Below are 16708 nucleotides of genomic sequence, written 5' to 3' on the forward strand. Positions count from 1 at the left end.
TTATTGATAAGTGCATGTTTATTGCCATTTTAAAATTCATAATGATGTTTCTCTACTTTTTATTTCTTCTTCTTCTTAAAGAAGTCCTTTTAAGATTTCTAGTAATATCGGCTTCCTGGTGATGAACTCCTTCAGCAATGTCTTTTCTATGAAGCTCTTTATCTCTCCTTCAATTTTAAATGATTGCTTTGCTGAGTAGAGTAATTTTGTTTGTTAGTCCTTGCTTTTCATAACTGAATATTGCATGCCAATCTCTTCTGGCCTAGAAAATTTCTATTGAGAAATCAGCTGACAGTCTTATGGGAGCTGACTTGTAAGTAACTGTATTTCTCTTGCTTCCTTTAATATTCTCTCTTTGTTTCTAGTTTTTATCCATTTTAATGATGATGTATCTTGATGCTGGCCTCTTTGGGATTATCTTGTTTGGGACTCTTTGAACTTCTTACACATGTGTGTCTTTTTTCTTCATTAGGTTAGACAGTTTTCAGTCATTATTTTTTCAACTAGGTTCTCAATATCTTGCTCTCTCTTCTCTTTCTGGTACCCTCAAAAGCAGATGGTTATGCTTCATGTTGTCCTAGAGGTCCCTTAAACTATCCTCTTTTTTAAACATCTTTTTTCTTTTTATTGCTCTTATTGGATGTTTTCTGCTCTCTTTTCTTCTAAGTCATTGATTCAACCCTCTGCTACACCTGATCTGCTCTTCATTCCATCTGGTGTGTTCTTGTTCTTTTTCATGGTTTCATTGTCCTTTAATATGCTTTCTATCTCTTTGTTGAAGTTCTAAGTTCCTTGAATATCGTTATTACCATTTTTATTTTTGTCCTTGTATCTGCAGGATTACATAACCTCATTTCACGTAGTTTTTCTATGGGGATTTCTCTTGCTTTTCATTGGGGACATGTTTATTTGTCCATCTCTCTGTATTTGAGTCTGTGTATTGGGCATATCTGCCATGTCTCCTAGGCTTGGTATGGTGGTGACATTACATAGTAGGTGTCCTGTGAGGTTTAGGGGCAGTCTCCATTATCTCCTAGCTAAGCTTAGGTGTTCCAGAAATGTTTAATGTGTAGAATATGTGAGCCTTTCTGTTGTAGTTGAGTCTTGATTGCTGTTGGCCCACCCATGGCTTCTGCTGACCCTCACTCAAGTTGACTGTCAACTATGAGGATTAACCCTGACCACAGTGTGGGAGTTGCTGTGTGAGTGCTGACCCCACAAAACAGACTTTGCCCCAGCAGGCACTGGTGCCTGCTGAGATTTCTCTTTGAATGTGTTGCTTGTGGAGCTAATGAGGTCATTCTCTGATGTAGTCTGAAGAACAACACCATATATATTGGTTCTGGGGCCTTTAGAATGTGACCCTGGTGCAGGTCAATATGGCACTGCTTGGGACTGACCCTGGGTTACCTGTTTGGAACTACAAAGCGATCCACAGTCTGTGGCTGCCTTGGCTTGACCTGGGTATGTGTGAAAGGGGACAAGCCACACAAGTCTGGTTTCCACCAGCACTGAGCCAGAGAGAAGGTAAAAAAAACACGGAAAGTGACCTTAGACGGGAAAGTGGGCAGGTCTCTTACACAAACAGTTATGAATAGCTCCTCCCTCACTTTCTCTTTCCTCTTCTTCCTCCTCAATATTCTCACTTAGCATTGCCTTTGAAGTTAGAAACTGGAGCAGGACCCAGATCTTCCAGGTAAAGCAATATACAGGTGTGTGTGTGGCAAGTGGCAGAAAAATGTGAGATTTGGGCCCTGGCCGGTTGGCTCAGTGGTAAAGCGTCGGCCTGGCGTGCAGGAGTCCCGGGTTCAATTCCCGGCCAGGACACACAGGAGAAGTGCCCATCTGCTTCTCCACCCTTCCCCCTCTCCTTCCTCTCTGTCTCTCTCTTCCCCTCCTGCAGCCGAGGCTCCATTGGAGCAAAGATGGCCTGGGCGCTGGGGATGGCTCCTTGGCCTCTGCCCCAGGCGTTAGAGTGGCTCTGGTCACAACAGAGCGACGCCCCGGAGGGGCAGAGCATCGCCCCCTGGTGACAGAGCGTCTCCCCCTGCTGGGTGTGCCGGGTGGATCCCGGTCCGCTGCATGCAGGAGTCTGTCTGACTGTCTCTCCCCATTTCCAGCTTCAGAAAAATACAAAAAAAAAAAAAAAATGTGAGATTTGGTGCAGAAAGGACCTCTCCCCTCCTTCTATATCTGAAGCCTCCCAGCAAACTTGCTCTCAGCATAGATTTCTCATAGCTTTCTGTTTCCCGTGTCTGCTGCTTTTAGGTTGTCATCTGTTTTAAAGACTGAGCCCTAAAATTAGTAACCCTCTCAGTGACTGCTGCTCAGAGGGTACTTGTACGCATTAGCGATTCCTTTCACCCTTTGTAGAATGTATAGATAGACATGAAGCTTGCAGCGAAGGAGCTGTGCTAGTGGACAGAACCAGCCCAGAGAGCCGCAGGTGAGGGAGGAGCACTGGGAAGTTGTGATTCATATGCACAGCTCCATGGGCCCCCCTCCGCCCCGGTCACCAACATCAAGTTTGTGGCCAAAATTGATCTGTAAAACTTTGGTGATTTCTCTTCCCAGTTTACAAGAAGCTGTTTTCTAGTCTTTATCATTAAGGGAGTAAAGACACAACTCTTCTTTCAAAAGGAGTGTCTATCTTTCTAACAGTGTTTCAAGGTTACGTTTGATGGCTCCCTATCAAATCAGCCCGGTCCTTAGCAACGAGCATTTTCAGCCTGTCCTAGGCAAAGTCAGCTCCAACAAAAGCCCATCAAACACCTTTCCCTATTGCCCAACATTTGTAGGTAGCAAGGAGACACAGTATTTAACATGTCACACCTTGTCTCTATGACACTAAGTATTGACGACTAAGGAAAAGATTGCCTTTTTCACAGATGCAGGCTGGACAAAAAGATCAGAGAGAAAGCAAGATCAAAGAGATTTTGATCAATGTATTGAACAAATATTTATTGGGAACCACTCTTTGCCTTGTATTGTGTTCGCCTCCAGGAAAGAAGGGAAATACAAAACACAGATGGTCTTATCACCATCACAGAGCTCACAGCCTAAACGGACAGAGTACAGAGAACAGACAAACAGCTCCCTGCTGTGACCTAAGTTCTATAGGAACCCCTGGGAACGCGATGGGAGCAAATAGCAAGGGTCCACACCACAGCTCGGTCGTTGGTGCTGATGGTGTTGGGGGGAGGGAAGTTGGAGAAAAAATAACCAAACTGTAGTTTTTCAGAGGCATCTGATTATAGAGCAGGACAGGGACCGAAGAGGAGATGATTGGTTAGGAGCTGGTTATATGGCAAGCAAATGACCGTGGCCTGGATTAACACAAAGGTGGGAGAATGAGTGATGTTGCATTTTGTGGAAGTAGAATCCATAGGACTTAGCGGTGGACTGATGAGCGAGTGAAGGAAGAGGAGGTGCAGATGACCCCAGATTCTGCAGGAGCCACTGGCTGAGTGGTGATGCCATCAATTGAAATGCTGACGGAAACATCCCTGTGATCTGGAGGCAGCACTGGCTGGGGCCAGGGTGGGGGTCAGGGGTTCCATTTTGGTTGAGTTCTGTTTGAGATGCCCATGAACCTGCCCAATGGAGAAGTGGAATGGGATATAGAAGTTCAGAGCTCTGAGGAGTGTCTGCACTCCTGACTCCGTACACATGGCATTCAGAGCAATAATGCACTGAACAGAGCGGAGAAGGGTGCCCAGAACCAGAGCAGAGGAAGCAATTGAAGCTTTTGTTCTGTATAGACATTATATAATTCATGAAAAGGAGACTGACGATGGGATGTTGAGAGATGTGTTGAGAAATAGGGCAGGAGAAATGAAATGGTAATTTTATGGGAAAGAGAGAAGTGTCGGCTGCATGAGGTTTCGGTTTCCAGTTACTCTCCATTTCCCTAAAATGAGTTGCGTTTTCTATCTACAGGAATTGAAACTACAGTGGAAGTCCAATTCCACAGGATGAGTGTCAACCTCAGTGAACCCAGGACCAGACACAGTGAGAGGGTGATCAGGGCCCCCAGGCCAAGCTGGATGGAGGGGACCTGGAAGAGGGTGCTCCTGTCCTGTCTGCAAGTCCCCATCTGAGCAAGAAGAAAATATTTTCAACCCATTTCTTATTTTTCTTCACTGATGTAAGGTCAGTAGTCGCGGGCATCACAGATACCGGGCACATGCAGGTTCACATCTAAGTTGGATAGATGGTATTGAAACAATGGAGCCAAGAAATGGTGGGCCATTTTCCTTTTATTCTAGCCTCACACTCGGCCAGCGAGTAAAAACAAACACACGGGCACCAAAACACATCCCACATTCTCTGGTTCCACAACCAAGAGAGTCTTTTCCAAGTTTTTCCTAGAATCAAAGGCCCCCACGTCTTCAGTGGAACGCACAAAGCCTCTCACCTCTGTTGCCCTTCAGCTCCCTCCATCTTGCCTCCTGTGCAACCCGTGCCCTCTTCTAAAATGGCCTCCTACCTCCTTTTAAAACTTTTCAGTTGGACAACCTCTTCTCCAGCACAGATTAGCATAACCAAGCCCCTTCCGTTACTTCTAGAAAAAAAATATAACAAAGTGTTTAATCTTGTTTAAAACTGTCCAATATGATCTGTTAAGGAGGGATTTTCACCTTTTTCACCTCATGGCACTCATAAACAAATTACTAAAATTCTGCAGTACGCCTAGAATATTTTTTTTGCCTAGCTGACAAAAATATTCAGTATAATTTTGATTCATGCACACCCGGTGGCTATTCCTGTGAATATGTTACCAGTTTTTAATTTGACAATATAAAGGAAAAGCAGTCAGTGATCCTGACTAAATAGTCAGGCACTGCATACTGAACGTTTTAACAATCCTTGTGGTACACCCATTGAAAATCACACGGTAAGGAGTTCCTTTAAAGAGTTCTCACTTAAAGGAAGAGTCTCACTTAAAGAGTTCTCATTGGTCAGTCCTCTTGACCAATGTCACCCCGTTAAATTTAATTTTCTAAATAATAATAAATAAAGCACATTCTAGCAAGAAAATAAAAGATAGCTCAGTCTCTCTACCTAGGTAACATAGAGAGTCACCTAAGTTGAAGTCTTCCCCTTAAGTTGACTGCATTATGTGTCTCTGTCATTTGTGGAGAAAGATGGATTCACAGACCTCATGCCTGTCTCTCCGCTGGGTGCTGTACCTTGCCTGTCAGGTTTCTGAAGTCCTCCTGGTCCTCGGCAGGAAGGTCACAGGCTGCTGTGACTTAGAGTGAATTTCTCAGTCCGGAACGAGCCCTCCAGATCCTCGCTGGCTGACTTTGGTCTGTGCTGTTTCTGTCATGGACTCACATTCGGCATCGGCTCGAGCGCCAGGCTGCATAAAAGAGAAACTTTGCTGGAGCAGCTTAAAAACAGAGTTCAGTTTTGAGCCAACAAGGGAGTTTATGGTAGTTAGTCCAGAGCTGATGTAACTCTCCCAAGAACTTGCATTCTTCTCCTTACTTGGTCCACCACTCCTTGTAAGTATCTTTTGTCCTCAAAGTGGCAAGATGGCTGCTTCCCTTTCAACCTCATGTCTGAATTACAGATAGAAAGAGATAGAAACAATGAGGGAGACAGAATGGCACTTGCATTACAAACGCAAAGCCAACCCAGAAATGTCCACAGGCCTTGTGCTTATCTCTCGTGGTCCTATGGCTAACCCAGCTGCAAGAAACACCATGCAATTTAGTATTTCACCTGGGCACGTCGCCTGTATAAATAAGCAAGATTGTCAGGCGAAGGGGGAAGGGGTTAGTAAGCAGAGCTGTGCCCTGTGCAGCTGGGCAGGGGGCGGGGGAGTTTGCTCCAGCCCTCCATCATGAGTTACCTCACACGCAACCCCGGCGGTGAAGTCCTTTCACAATGTCCCAACCAAACTTTCAGATAATGTCTCAACTCTTGGCTCACACGAGTCAAGGAAAGGATGAGAGAATTAAACCTTAGATCTTGAGTCTAGTTGCAAAAATAACAGAGCGGCTTTCAACAGACTAAACATTTTGCAGATAAAATTTGGATAAAGAGCCCAACTGGAGGCAGTGCAGTGGCGGGAGGGTGGACCCTGAACGCCAACAGCACCCACTGGAGCCTGAATTTGCCAGTTCCATCCCCGCTCAAAGCATGTATGAAAACAATCAATGCAAAACTAGATGGAGCAATCAGTTAATGTCTCTCTCTCTCTCTCTCTCTTCTCTCCCCCCACCACCATAAATAAATACATTTAATTTTTTTTGATATACTGTGAAGCATCAAATACTAGAGAGCAATGGAGAACAACCAAAACCAAATGAAAAATGAAGGTGTTCCCATCTCTGAAACAAAACTATTGAATACACAAGGTGACATCTTCCACCAGAAGGCGTTCCCCAGACCACAGCCCAAGAGGTGACTAGAACTCCATTATCTAATATACTTGCTTCCTTAACCTGGAGAGATCAAATTTGGGACACATACCTGATTGCTCTATCCTCTCTTCCTTTCCACTCTAAGAGAGGGGTTGTTCCCAGCTCTCGGGATCTTGACTTTTACTGTACAAAATGTTATTAGCAGATGAAACCCAGGCCATGTTCTTCAAATGGAAAAGTGACAGAAGTGATAGAATACAGACAATTCATTCTAAAACAAACAAACAAAAAAACAACCCAAGTCTACCAAGATGTCATCTTTGGACAAAACCCTATGGACAGTTCTTTTCATATTAGAAGCTGAGTCTTCAGGTCTTTCTTCATATTTTGTGACCCCTAGCATGCACCAGAGCCCCCAGGAGGCTTGTTGAAACACAAAGCTTCTGATTCAGTAGGTGAAGGGTGGAGCCTGAGTGTGGGGAAATGGCTGAAAGATTAAACTGCAGCTTTGAGACAAGTCTTTGGTGTGGACTTTGGAATGCCAGGTCCTGCGGGGTCAGAACACTCCCTCAGCAAGCACTACTAAGATTGTTTATGTGAAGCACCTGATCCCTATACCCATTTCCCACATGCCTGGGGGCATCGGTTGCTCATTTTTTCGGCATCTGAATCCATTGTAGACTAATTTGACCCAGGCTCTGCTAATTCACTGGATGAGCAAAGAGACCAATAAATACGAAGAGGCTGCAGATATCTGGGCTCTCAGTCCAAGAGGCTGGGAGTCCCGTGTACTCATCTCTTCTGTATGTTGTGTCTTGTGTGTTTCTCTTAAGTCCTGCAGCACCTTCCTTTTGTGCACACCCACTGCTGGGCTGGTCTCGGCACCTGAGACCTGGGTTTCTAAGAAGTTCAGGTGTTGCTCCTACTGCTCCCGGCCCACACTCTGAGGCAAAGGCACTGGAGCAAATTTTTCCTGTGTTTAAAAAGGGAAAAGGGAAAATCACCTCACTAGCATTCAAGCCATTTTCAAAAGTTAGCAACTACACCCAGGCACCAACAACCCTTCTGTCCTCCAGGCTTCTGAGGGAAAGTAGACACACCCAAGTGGAGGATTACCTACTGAAGATTGATACTAAACCCAGGTTCGGCTGCCAGCTGCCGGGGCAGCTAAAGTTTTAAAAATGCCATATTCCCTCTTCACATGGAGTTGGGGCAGTTCCCCTGCTGCTCCTGCTGCCACACAGGGTGGAGGTGGCATTAACCCCCTTGCTCCCGGGGCCGCAGCACCTCCATGGCCTCCAGAAGGAGGACAAAAGACTCATTTCCCCCCTTTCTGACTTTTACTGTCTAGGCAGGAGTGTCATCTCTTGCCCTGTTTGAACCATCAATTTAGATCCTTTGAGTAAGAATCCTTGCTCTGTAACAATGTGAAAGCTTGTACATAAGAGATCTTCTTGTCCCATTTATACAGACCTTTGGAAAACAATTCTAAATTAATTAGTTGTTGGCTTCATAGTCAGCTAAAATACGGACTAATAGACGTTCTGATGAAACCGAGACTGAGCCACCCATGTCAAATAGAAACGAAGTCCAAAGCAAATATCAAGTTCAAACAATCAGGTACTCTCATACCAAATCCTCTGGTCTTAGACTTTTATCTCACACGTATTGATAACATGAAACACCTTTTTTAGCTTCAAATGGCACAAAGTCCAAACAGCAGAGACTGAGGACTCACAGTGCATACCTGTTCTACTTATTCAGTCCAGGAGCCTATCAACTCCCTTAATGATCTTTGCCTTCCTCCAATAGAGCAACTGTAGGCGGCTGATGCCACTGAGAGGTAGAGCAGGGAGCATCTCTGAGATAAGAGACTGTTGGCAGTTGCTGGGAAGTCTCTGGAGCCCCTTCCATGGAGTCAGCCTGCCCTGAGCTGTTGAGACACCAGACCAGTCATTGCTCCTCCCTGATAATGTGAGAACGAGGAGGGTAAGCCCTATCAAGTTCAAGCCTGTGGCTGGTCACTCATTCTGGGACCACACAAAGGTCTGCCACTTGACAGCCTGTAATGAAGAGACAGGGGCTGGTGGAAGGAAAGTAGGTTTATTCAAGAGCCAGCAGCTTGAGGGAGGACTCTCAACACAAAAGTCATCTTAAAGGAACATGCGCAGCGGATTTGTAAGCAGGGAGGAGAGAGAAAATAACACAAAAGAAAGAAATCAAAAGGAGGGGGTTGAGAGTGCTTTGTGGAAGGGATTACATGCAAGTCAGTTAAGTGGTTGAAGGTCAGCAAACATCCTCGATCCAGAATGTCTGAAGGTCAGAGTCTGCTCCTTTGAAAGTTAGGTCCTAGAATTGTAGAGCGAACATGATGTTGATCTGCAGTCATAGGTTAGATAGCAGGCCATCACGTACAGAAATAGTGTTACAAGAATGGTGTGATGGGTTACAAACTCATGCTAAAATATAGAAGTTGACCATTATTTTACACCATACATAAAAAATTAAGTTAAAATGGATTAGAAGTTGAAGCACATAGACCATGAAAGTCCTAGACAGAAACAGATGCAGTAAGCTCCTTGACTCAGGCTGGTGATAATATTGTGAATCCAACCCCCAAAGAAAAGCCAGAACAGATGGGACCACAACAAACAAAAAAGCTCCTTTAGCCTGACCTGTGGTGGCGCAGTGGATAAAGCGTCAACCTGGAAATGCTGAGGTTGCCGGTTCAAAACCCTGGGCTTGCCTGGTCAAGGAGTTGATGCTTCCAGCTCCTCCCCCCCCTTCTCTCTCTCTGTCTCTCCTCACTCTCTCTCTCTCTCTCTCTGTCTCTGTCTCTACCTCTCTTCTCTAAAATGAATAAATAAAAAAAAAAAAAAAAAAGCTCCTTTACAGCAAAGGAGACCATCCACACAACGAAAAGGTAATATATTGAATGAGAGAAAATATCTACACACCCTATATCTGATAAGAGGCTAATACCTAACTATGTAAAGCACTTATACAACTCAAATGTTAAAAAAAATAATAATTTGAAAAATGGGCAGAAGTCTTGAATAGACATTTTTCCAAAGAAGACACACAGATGGACCACAGGTACCTGAAAATGATGCTCAACATCACTAATCACCAGGGAAATGCAAATCAAAACCACAATGAGATAGCACTCCACACCTCTTAGGATAGCTATTATTACAAAGACAAAAGTAAAAAGTATTGGTGAGGTTGTGGAGAAAAGAGAACCCTTATGCACTGTTAGTGGAACTGTAACCTTGAGCAGCCACTGTGGAAAACAGTATGGAGATCCTCAAAAAGTTAATAATAGACTTACCATATGATTTAGCAATATTGCTTCCAGATATTTAGCTGAAGAAAACAAAAATACTAAGTGGAAAGATATCTGCACTCCTGTGTCCACTGCAGCATTATTTACATTAGCCAGGACATGAAAACAACCTAAGTGTCCATATATGGAGAAATGCACAAAGAAATTCTGGTGTGTGTATGTGTATGTGTATATATGGGATATTATTCAGCCATAATAAAACCAAAGTTTTGCCATTTGCAGTGGCCATGTTAACCAAAGCAATATACAGATTTAATGCAATCCTCATCGAGATCCCCATGACATTTTTTAAAGAAATAATCCAAAGAATAAAATCATCAAATATGTATGAAACCACAAAAGAACCCAGGAACCCAAGCAACACTGAAGAAAAAAAGAACAAAGCCAGAGATATCTGTTATGTTTGGGTCCAGGCCCCTAACTAATGGCCTCAACTAGCCAGGTTGAGCTTTAGATGACCAGGGGCCAGGGCAGTTCCTGTGACTCTCCATCTGAGGGATCCTGATTGATTATCTCACTTCTGCCAGATCCTGGGGCATCCTGACAGTCAGCCTCCTGCCCCCATCACTTCAGTACCACCCTCCCTCCCCCATTGTTTGACCACCACAGATAACAGAAGATTTCCCCCCTATAGCGAGAAATACACCCAAACTCAGTCCTGTATATGATGTGGCATCCTCTCGCTGCTGACGTCATGAAAGGTGATTTGGGGTAGAGTAGGAACTCTCTGAAGGCAACATAACAAGGTCATGGTGTCATTGCATTTCAGCTTCTTTCTTTTTTTTCCTCTTACTTCCCCTCTCTCTCTCTCTCCCTCTCTCTCTCCTTCCCTCCCTCCCTCCTTCCCTGCTCCCTTATTTCCTTCCTTCCTCCCTTCCTTCTTTCCTTCCTTCCTTCCTTCCTTCCTTCCTTCCTTCCTTCCTTCCTTCCTTCCTTCTTCCTTTCTTTCTTAGTGACAGGCAGGGAGGTGGAAAGACAGACTCCCACATGTGTCCTGACTGGGATCCAATCAGCCACCCCCATCCGGGGATGATATTCAGCCCATTTGGGGATGCTGCTCTGATGATTGGCAACCAAGCTATTTTAGCACTATACAGGAGGCCATGCAGCCCTCCTCAGTACCCAAGACAACTTGCTCATTTGAGTCATTGCTGCAGGAAGGGAAGAAAGAGAGAGAGAGAGAGAGAGAAGCAGGAGTGGGAGCAGTGGAGAAGCAGATGGGCACTTCTCCTGTGTGCCTTGATTGCAAATCAAACCCAGGACTTCCACACGCTGGGCCGATGCTCTACCGCTGAGGACCTCAGCTGCTTTCTATAAATGCCATGCTCATTGTCCTTCCAGACTTGCCATGTAAGGACAAGGTGACAGCCCACCCGGACTGCACCTTGGATGATACAAACTCAGTGACTATCCGTCCAGCTGGTGACTCTGGCATCTGCTCAACACGTAGGTCTGGTGCCGACCTGGGATCACGGGAAAGTGGTGGGAACAGGGCATGTGTGGAGAGACAGTTTTGTGGCACAGATTTTTTTCAGCAGTTTACTGAGATATGTTTTACACAGAGTAAAATGCACAAATCTTAACTACACAACGCAATGAATTTTTTTAAAACATCTGCATATGCGACCGCCATCGAGATAAAGAAATGCAGCATTGCTGCCACCTTGCCAGTGCTGTCTGCCTCATCCTCTGAAGGGGAGGATGACCAGCACTGGTTCATCTCGTCTGTTCTTGAACTTCAGATAATGGGCACGTGCAGCCTCTGATTCTGCATCTGGCTTCTTTCACTCGGCATGTTTTGGAGATCCAGCCCAGTGGCAGATATCAGTAGTTCACTCTTTTCTTTTTTAATTGCTGGCTTGTGTTTCATTTTTTTTTTGTTTTGTTTTTTTTGTGTTTTGGGGGTTTTTTACTAATTTTTAGAGAAGAAAGAGAGAGAGAGAGAGAGAGAGAGAGAGAAGGGGGAGGGAGGAGCAGGAAGCATCAACTCCCATATGTGCTTTGACCAGGCAAGCCCAGGGTTTTGAACCGGCGACCTCAGCATTTCCAGGTCGACGCTTTATCCACTGCGCCACCACAAGTCAGGCTTGTGTTTCATTTTATAAATATAGTACTAAGGGTCATTTGAAACTCAGATTTTCCCTGGTCCTGCCTTAGCCCATGGCCTTCATGCCCAGTACTTACCTGTGGTAGCAAAATGAGAGAAACACAAAGGACCAAGGCCAGCGAAGCCTGAGTTTAACATTCTCAGGTTTCTGGGCCCTCACCAGCCCTGACATATCTCTTAACTGGTTCACAGCTGCTTCTGTGACTTGCGCTTTGAGGGTAGCTCCTGACCAGGACTGGAGCTCTCCTGGTTCAGGGCACTGGTGCCGTTCTGTATAAAAACTGACCAGGCAGAGAACCAGCCAACCTGTCCCCATGTCTGTGTTCACCTGTAAGCAGAGACTCAGAATCTGTCCTGTCTTCCCACAGGCCCAGGGGAGCAGCGCTGCCGGCCTCAGGCTCTGAACTGAACCCGGGAGGTCAGAACTGATGGTCCTGCTGGTAGGGAGGCACTGTGTGGGAAAAAGTACAGCTGGCAACAGGCTTCTGGGAAATAAAGCCTTCCGGACCAAAATCAGCGACCGCTGGGTGACCTGGGTGTTCCAGTCTGAGAGCAGGGTCTGGAAAGGGAGGAAAATTTTGATCATTGATAGTCCGGACTTATCAAAGGACTTTAAACCAGCCCTTCAGGAACACGCCCCTCAGGGCCCCCACGCCTTCCTGCTGGTGACCCTGCTGGGCTCCTTCTCTGAGAACGATGAGGCGGTGCTGACCACTCTCGGAAGAAAGTTTGGAGACAAATTCAGGGAGCGCACGGTCGTGCTTCTCACAAGGAAAGAAGACCGAGGGGATTAGGAAGCAGACTCGCTCTCAGAAACCACAGGAACCATCAAGGAACTCATCGAGGAAGGTGTGCACCGATACAGCACCTTCAGCTACAGCGCGGCACCAGAGGAGAAGCGAGGGCAGGTGGACGCGCTCCTGGACAGAGTCGTGCGCCTGGTGCTGCGGAATGGTGACAAGACCTGTGGCTTTGCTGAAGGTGCGCAAAGCTCTGCACACATCTTATATAAGTTTCACAAAAAGGAGAGGCGAGGTCCTGGCCGTGTGGCTCAGATGTGTGGGATGTCTTGAGAGGCGGGGTGGAGAAAGCCTGGTCTGAAATGGACGGTGCAGAAAGGGTTGAGTTGGATGTCTGAGCAGAAAGCTGGAAGGTGTTCCTGGGCGCTCACTGGCAATCTGAAGCAGAGCGGTAGGAGGAAGCAAGCCGCGTGTGAGGGGGCCAAGGGCAGGGCTCTGGATGGGCATGGAGGGGTCCCACCTCTACAGAAAGCGGGATGGGGGGCTCAGAGAACCACACCGCCTGGGGCTAGGAAAGCAGTACTGAAGGACATGGGATGTCCGGAGACTTTCCATTCTATTACTATGAGATTGTGGGTTCAGAATAAGCAATTCAGTAATTTCCCCTGGACGGAGGAGCACGGGATGGGCTGCCTCCCTTCTTGTTTGGAGGTGGAGATTGGTGACCTGGGAAGGAGTTCATGATTGAGGAAAAGTGTGAAGGAGAGACCTGAATGGAAGAGAGAGATCACAGGACAAGAGCAAAGTCATAAAGAATCCCCCAGTGACGCCCATGGTATTACTCCTGTAATTCCATTTGTAGAAGAATTTGTTCTCCATTATTTACACCCCCTGGAGAGTGTTTGTAACTCTTTGTCATTATAGCCATGGGGGCCTTTTGACATCCACGAAAGACACCCATTGACTGTGGTTGTAAAGAGAAATGACCATTAGTGTGCCCCCTCTGGTAATCTCGAGATGCTTTGTCGTTGCTTTTTCACAAAAGGTAATTGTGTGGAATGCTTTTTCAAGGACATGCAAGAGATTTTGCTACAGTTGGCATAAGGTGGCAGCAAGGACAGAAGACAGAGATGAGATGAGTGGACCCGGTGAGCAGGTATAGAGTAACTCGTAGGGTGCCAGGGAGTCAGAGAAGCCACCAGGAAAAGGAACAAATTCAGAGACATAGCCCTGGGCAGGGACAGTAGTCCAAGTCTGTTTCTGAGTTTTCTGTGTGTCTGCGACATTCCCATGCTTGGGGCTGGATTGGCCAGGTGGGAAGGTGGCCCTGATGTTCCCCGAGTGTCCTTGGCTGCAATGTGAGACACAGCTTTGCAAGACGTACCCAGATCACTGAGGGTGACGACTCTCTCCTGCTTTCCTCTGACAGAGACCCTGACCATTGTCCTCGTGGGGAGGAGCGGGACTGGGAAGAGTGCCACTGGCAACACCATCCTCGGGAGGTCAGAATTTGTCTCTCAGCTCCGAGCCCAGCCAGTCACAAAGGAGGTCCAGGACAGCAGGGGGACGGTGGATGAGCAGGACGTCATGGTGGTAGACACTCCCACGCTCTGCCTGATGCTCGGTGCAGAAGGTGACCCATCCCAGCTAAAGAAGTTCTGAAACTACAGTGTGTCCGTAAAGTCATGGTGGACTTTTGACCGGTCACAGGAAAGCAACAAAAGATGATAGAAATGTGAAATCTGCACCAAATAAAAGGAAAACCCTCCCAGTTTCTATAGGATGAGGTGGCAGCATGTGTGCATGCACAGATGGTGACATAACACCATTTATACAGCAGAGCAGCCCACGGCCATGGCAGTCGAGATGTGGACGGTACAGAGGAAAGTTCAGTGTGTTCTGTGGCTCGCTAAATTCGGATCCATGACCAAAGTGCAACGTGAATATTGGCACGTTTATAACGAAGCACCACCACATAGGAATAACATTACTCAGTGGGATAAGTATCAATAGTTGAAGGAAACTGGCAGTTTGGTGGAGAGACCTGGTTCTGGTAGGCCATCAGTCAGTGATGAGTCTGTAGAGGCTATACGGGATAGCTACCTAAGGGGCCCTAAAAAATCTGTGCGTGAGCCCACATCGAACTACACTGAATAGGTATGAAACTGGGAGCATTTTCCTTTTATTTGGTGCAGATTTCACATTTCTATCATCTTTTGTTGCTTTCCTTTGACCAGTCAAAAGTGCACCATGACTTTACGGACACATTGTATGTGTCCAGCCATGGAGGGAACACGGTTCTGATTCTACTGCTCCAGCTGCGATGGTTCACTCAGCAGAATGAAGAGGCATTGGAGATGTTAGAGAAAATTGTTGGAAAGGATGTTATGGAATTTATGATTGTGCTTTTTACCCGGAAGGAAGTCCTGAGGGGCAGGGACATGAAAGATTACTGCAATAACACAGATAGCAAAGCTCTTAGGAAGATAATTTAAAAGTGTAAGGGGTGAGTTTATGCTTTTAATAACAAAGAAACTGGCCAAGACAGCAAAGACCAGGTAACAGACCTTTTAAAAAAGGCCAAAGAGCTGATAGGTTACCGTGATGGGCATGGATACTTCTGTACACAGGGGACAGCCAGTAAAAGAGCTACAGATGCCCAGGAAAAGCAAAACTCCACAAAAAAAAATATTCAAAAGATGTCTGTAACTGATTTTTTGCCAGTTAAGGGGTTTATCCTGAAACAACCAAGTCAGGCGTTCAATCCCCAGTCAGGGCACACACGGGAAGCAACCAAAGAACTCACGACTGAGTGGAACAACAAATGAGCGCTTCCCTTCCCCACCCCTCTCTCTCCCTTCCTCTCTGTCTCTCTTTAAAAATAAAAATTAATATCTGGAGGGTTAGCTTGGTTGGTTAACATGTTGTCCCAAAGCACAGAGATGGCCAGTTTAATTCACTGGTCAGGGCACATACAGGAGTGGCTTGATGTGCCTGTCTCTCTCTCTCCCTGCCTTTCTCTCTCAAAAACTAAGCATTTAAAAGATAAAATTTCGGTTGGCTCAGTGGTAGAGTGTCGGCCTGGCGGGGGACCTGGGTTCGATTCCCAGCCAGGGCACATAGGAGAAGCGCCCATTTGCTTCTCCACCCCCCCCCTCCCTCCTCTCTGTCTCTCTCTTCCCCTCCTGCAGCCAAGGCTCCATTGGAGCAAAGATGGCCCGGGCACTGGGGATGGCTCCTTGGCCTCTGCCCCAGGCGCTAGAGTGGCTCTGGTCACGGCAGAGCGACGCCCTGGAGGGGCAGAGCATCGCCCCCTGGTGGGCAGAGAGTCGCCCCTGGTGGGCGTGCCGGGTGGATCCCAGTCGGGCGCATGCGGGAGTCTGTCTGACTGTCTCTCCCCGTTTCCAGCTTCAGAAAGAAAAAAAAAAAAAAATTAAAAAAAAAAAGATAAAATTTTATCCCAACCTGTAGTGGCATAGTGGGTGAGACATTGATCTGGAATGCTGAGGTTGCTGGTTCAAAACCCAAGGGTGCCCTGTCAGGGTGCATATGAAAAGTAACTACTATTACAAATTGATGCTTCTGGCTCTTCCCAACCTTTCTCTATCTCTCTATCTCTCTCTCTCTAAAATATTTTAAAAATCAATAAGTAAAATATTTTAATAAGCCCACTAATGACAGGTTTTTATAGCTGGCTGAAATGCCTAGGGTCTCTTTTAAGTTCTAGACATGCTCAAGTTAGGGGGTGGGGAGGACTGGTGGATAGGAACAGTGTTCATGACATTGAGGTTTGAGAAGTCAGTGCCTCTCACTGTGAGATACTCTGCCTCCTTGTCAATGAATAAATTGTCAGGCAGGGCAGGTAGCAGGAGATTGTAAAGTAGCAGAAGAAATGCAGTCAGGAAAAAGGCTTTAGGGGTCAGGCTGATATTAAGGGTCAAAACCAAGTCACAAGAATGGCAAAAGATGTAGGTACACGAGACTCAGAACAGACACTGGGACCAAGGCCAAGGCTGGCCTGTGGCCAGAATCTATATAATTACGTGAAGATCAGGGCTTCCAGATTCATTAGAGAGAGGCAACATCTAGTCAAGTCCTGGGCATGGCAGACAGGACAAGCTGGACTCCTGTGTCTGGCCCA

The 16708-nt window shown here is 46.3% G+C and overlaps 1 long non-coding RNA gene across 1 annotated transcript; it reads left to right on the forward strand.

The window, feature by feature from the left end:
* The first annotated feature begins 2372 nt into the window (after window positions 1-2372).
* Window positions 2373-6149, forward strand: LOC136406421 (uncharacterized). Its single transcript, XR_010751671.1, has 3 exons — window positions 2373-2446; window positions 3940-4011; window positions 6036-6149. It is a non-coding gene; the product is annotated as an uncharacterized lncRNA (long non-coding RNA).
* Window positions 6150-16708: the final 10559 nt, after the last annotated feature.

Source organism: Saccopteryx leptura, chromosome 5 (assembly GCF_036850995.1).
Source record: "Saccopteryx leptura isolate mSacLep1 chromosome 5, mSacLep1_pri_phased_curated, whole genome shotgun sequence".
Taxonomy (NCBI): Eukaryota; Metazoa; Chordata; class Mammalia; order Chiroptera; family Emballonuridae; genus Saccopteryx; species Saccopteryx leptura.